This window comes from Mesitornis unicolor, unplaced genomic scaffold, assembly GCF_000695765.1.
Source record: "Mesitornis unicolor isolate BGI_N332 unplaced genomic scaffold, ASM69576v1 scaffold32399, whole genome shotgun sequence".
Taxonomy (NCBI): Eukaryota; Metazoa; Chordata; class Aves; order Mesitornithiformes; family Mesitornithidae; genus Mesitornis; species Mesitornis unicolor.
In genome coordinates this window covers 15,431-19,538 of record NW_010208723.1, presented here as the reverse complement: position 1 = coordinate 19,538, position 4,108 = coordinate 15,431, and positions in this window count along the sequence as shown.

Here is a 4,108-nt window from a genome sequence, read left to right as displayed (position 1 = left end):
GCACTGTATACACACAAGCACAGCATAGATTCACTTGAAATGAAAATAAAAAATGAAATTTTATAAATATTTAAAGGGTGAGTGTCACGAGGATGGAGCCAGGCTCTTCTCGGTGACAAACAATGATAAGACAAGGGGTAACGGACACAAACTGGAACACAGGAGGTTCCACTTAAATATGAGAAGAAACTTCTTCTCAGTGAGGGTGACAGAGCCCTGGCCCAGGCTGCCCAGAGAGGTTGTGGAGTCTCCTTCTCTGCAGACATTCAAAACCCGCCTGGACGCCTTCCTGTGTAACCTCATCTGGGTGTTCCTGCTCCGGCAGGGGGATTGGACTGGATGAGCTTTGGAGGTCCCTTCCAATCCCTAACGTTCTGGGATTCTGTGAAATCCACACCCTAGCATCTCCCAGCAGCACCACACTCCCATGACCAGCCTCCTCTACAGCAGCAGCTAATCCTGCTCTCCATCCCTGTCTCCACCGCTCGGACATCTGCCATAACCTGTCATGCTGTCCCCCAGCTGCTCAGCAGCGCTAAAGCCCTTCAATGCATCCTGGTACCAGCTTTGGGATTTCGTACACCAAATAATTACGTATCACTAGCGAATGCTGTGGCCTCACTGTTCTCAGCTCTTCCAGAGCATTTAAAGTAAAATTCACCTTGTCACCGTGTAAATGAAGGACAGGGCTGGGCCCGTGGGATGGAGCAGGACCAGGCCAGGTTACCTGTTGCATCAAGACTCATTGCAAAGCACCACGAACAGTGCTGCCCGCTGTGCGCCCATGCGAGGGCCACCCATGCCAGCTGCGTCCCGCTGGTGTGGGAGATCCCGGCTCACGCAGACATCCTCCTATGGCTTTCTACATCGGCTGAGGTGCCCACCCCACCGGCTGCTCTGGAGACTTTTGTTTCACTTTGGGTTATCTTATCGCCATAGGAAAGGCAATACAGCAGAAGAATTTCCTTTCTTTTATGTTTCCAGCCTTTCCATTGTCTGGCGTCTGGATTTCTGAGCCTCGCCACTCAGCAATTCGCTCGGGCCTTTGGAAACATGAATGCAGGCACTTCTTACCAGCAGGAGCTCTGCAAAGGCTCCTTTTGCTGCTGCAGGCAAACCAGGCAGGGTCTGGTCACCCCAGAACCCCATCCTCACCCCGTTAAGCCTGACCTTGTTAATGAGAGAGGCAGGTGCCAGCTCAGCTGTTCACTTGGAGGAATGGCAGTGCCAGGCAGCATGGCTTGATGAGATTTGACCATGGCATCAAACCACCACGGCCTCACATTTCTTTCTTCCTTCCAGTTTATTTAGCCAGAGCAGAACCTGGAGGCCAGGGCAGGATGTGTGCTATGGGGAAGGAAGGACAGCTACAAGGCCTCAGAAGAGGCCATGGGAGACACCAGCAGGCCAGGGCAATAGCAAAGACTCATTCCCTGATGTGCTCCTTGTAGGAGGCACCACCACCCATCCTGGGGCAAAGAGCTAAGCTCTGGCTGCAGGGGACAAACTGGCCCCAGTAGTACTCTCCACCACTCTTCTGCATGGGAAGCTCTTCTTTTCCCCCATGGTCTGTAACAGAGGAGCAGGAGAGCAGCCAGGCAGATTCCCAATTCACTGTCCTGGATCTTCTTGCTCCAGCCGAGTGTCCAGGGCAGCCAGGGCCTGTCCCCACAGCATCACAGGGCTGGGGCAGCAGGGCATGGCACATGGATTTGAGAGATATAGATGATGTTTGAGACAAAGCAGTGCTTCACGTGCAACAAATCCATCAGCATGGACTGCGGTGTCCTGGGGATCCCCATGCTGCAGCCACAACCACACCAGTGCCCACAGGGCCCAAGGCATTTGAACGTGCCCAGTGCTGTGAACGTAAACTGGCTGCTCCCTCCTGAGCTTTGCATCGGCTGCCACGTTTCTGCAGCTTCCTCTGGACTGCACCACACACCTTGAGGCACAAAAATCATCCCAGGGCAAGAAATTCACCTCTCCATCGTACGAATTGTCAGTGCTCTCCCTTACGGCTGCCAGCAAAGGCAGCCAGTACCTGGGTCAGTCTCTCATGTCCCCCCAGAGGAGCACCAAGGGAGCACCTTCCACTGTTCACTGCTTGCTCAGCGGGGTGGGTGGGTGCTCAGGGCATTGCAGATGGGCTGCAGGCTGTCAGAAGGTGCTTGGGCACAGCACCGAGCAAGGCTGAGCAGCAGGGCTGGGCTGGCTCCACTGCACCCTCACATCTTCAGAGTCTCACTGCAAAGAGAAAGGATCAGGCAGTGCCACAGCCGGTGCAAGGCAGCCCTAGGCAGCACGGGCCCTGTGCCTCCTCTTTCCAGAAAGAAGAACCGGCTGCGTTTGAAACTGGAAATTATTCAGTTCTCCCTTCCTCCATGACCACACAGGCAAAGCTCAAAGCAGAACAACACTGGTTTCCATTTTTCTCACGCACTTCCCTCTCCACTCAGGCAACGTGAGGAGAGGGCTCAGGAGCACACAAGGTGGTAGCCAAACGAGACGCAAGGAGAATCCCTTTCCCTGGGACCTCCACAGCATCGGAAACCCAAGTCGGCTCCACCCTGCCCTCCCGCCCCCACACCACTCACGGGACAGACCCTTTTCCCCCAGCCACAGCAAGAAAAAACACTGAGGCAGAATTCCTCTGAGTCAGGAGCTCTTTCTTTTCCTCTTGTCCTCACCATGACCTCTCTTCATGTCCCAAGATGTCTTGGGCACCTCAGCCATTTAGCCCCGAGAGACTGTACTCCAAGGTCCCCCAGGGAGCTGCTCCCTGCCTCTCTCCCAGCAACCCAATATTTCTGCTGCAAAAGTTAAACAGAGCGGGGAGAAAAAGGCTGCTTTTTACTTTAAAGCAATGTTATTTCAGGACAACCAGGAGAAAGCTTCATAACTGACAGACACAGCCTGCCTAGCCCTGGTCCCAGCTCCTCACTTGCCAGGACAAGAGCTGCATTGCCCACTGTGGGCCTCTGGACCACCTTCTCAAGAGCTTGGCTGGGAGCAGTGCGTTGGGGCATTGCTCTTCAGGGGGGATATAAGGAGAGCCCCCGGGGAACCCACACCTCTGCTGGGACCCCGAACTGGAACAGGACCCAACACCGCGGTGCTGGGAACACGGCCAGGGCTCCCTCTGCCTTGGCAAGGCCGGCCCCTAACGGCAGGAGAGAAGGATTTCAGCCTCCTCCAGAGGAGTAAGGAAGTATTTTTGGACCCGGCAGTGGCTGCAGAAAGCTGGTGAGATGCACACACGGCATCCCATCCGAGATCCCCAAGAGAGGGGCTGAGAAAGGATACAGCCATGTCCAGCATAGCCAAGTCCAGGGTGATCAGGAGCCAGGCCATGGCCCTCAGGACACACGCAGGCTGATGGTCCAGGTGACCATTGCTGCTGCATAGAGGATGCCAGCTGTGGCCGAGCAGAGGGTGGCCCATAACTGCCTCCATGGGCACGGCTTCCCCCTGCACCGAGCCACCCAGAGCCTGCTTTGGAGCCACAGACCCCATCCCCAGCTGGGGACACCACAGCTCACTGGAAAAGGGGCTGCTGTGCCACCAGGCTCAGGAGTCACTGTCATGGCTGAGGAGCGTAAGGGCAGCCATGCCAAGCAAACACTGCTCATGCCAGGGATCCTGGCCATGAGGGCAATGAGGGCAGAGAGCAGCCCCAGGACAAAGCCCAGCACTTCCCTGTTGTCCTGAGGGATGGAAAAGGAACAGAGGAGATGGGGGAACCCCTCCATCACAGCCCACCCAGAGAGGGAGGCTGCAGAGCACACACCGACTGGCAGCAGCCCTGTCCCCACCACCCCTGCCAGCTGCTCCAGGCCCCTCGATGATCTCAGGGACTTCACCCCTTCACCTCAGAGATACGGAGCCCTGGGAAGCCAAGACACCAGCTTTGTCAGCACCAGGGTTGCTAAAGGCAAAGTGCAACCAAACTGAATTCGCCGGTGTTCACCCAGGCTCTGCCCACTGCCTACCTGGCCCTGGGGGACAAAAAAGGGAGCAGCTCACCTTGAACACCTCCCAGAACAGCCTCTGCCAGGCTTCCTGGAGCTGCTCCCTGGCTAGGTGACAACAGAGACCTGCCAGTGCA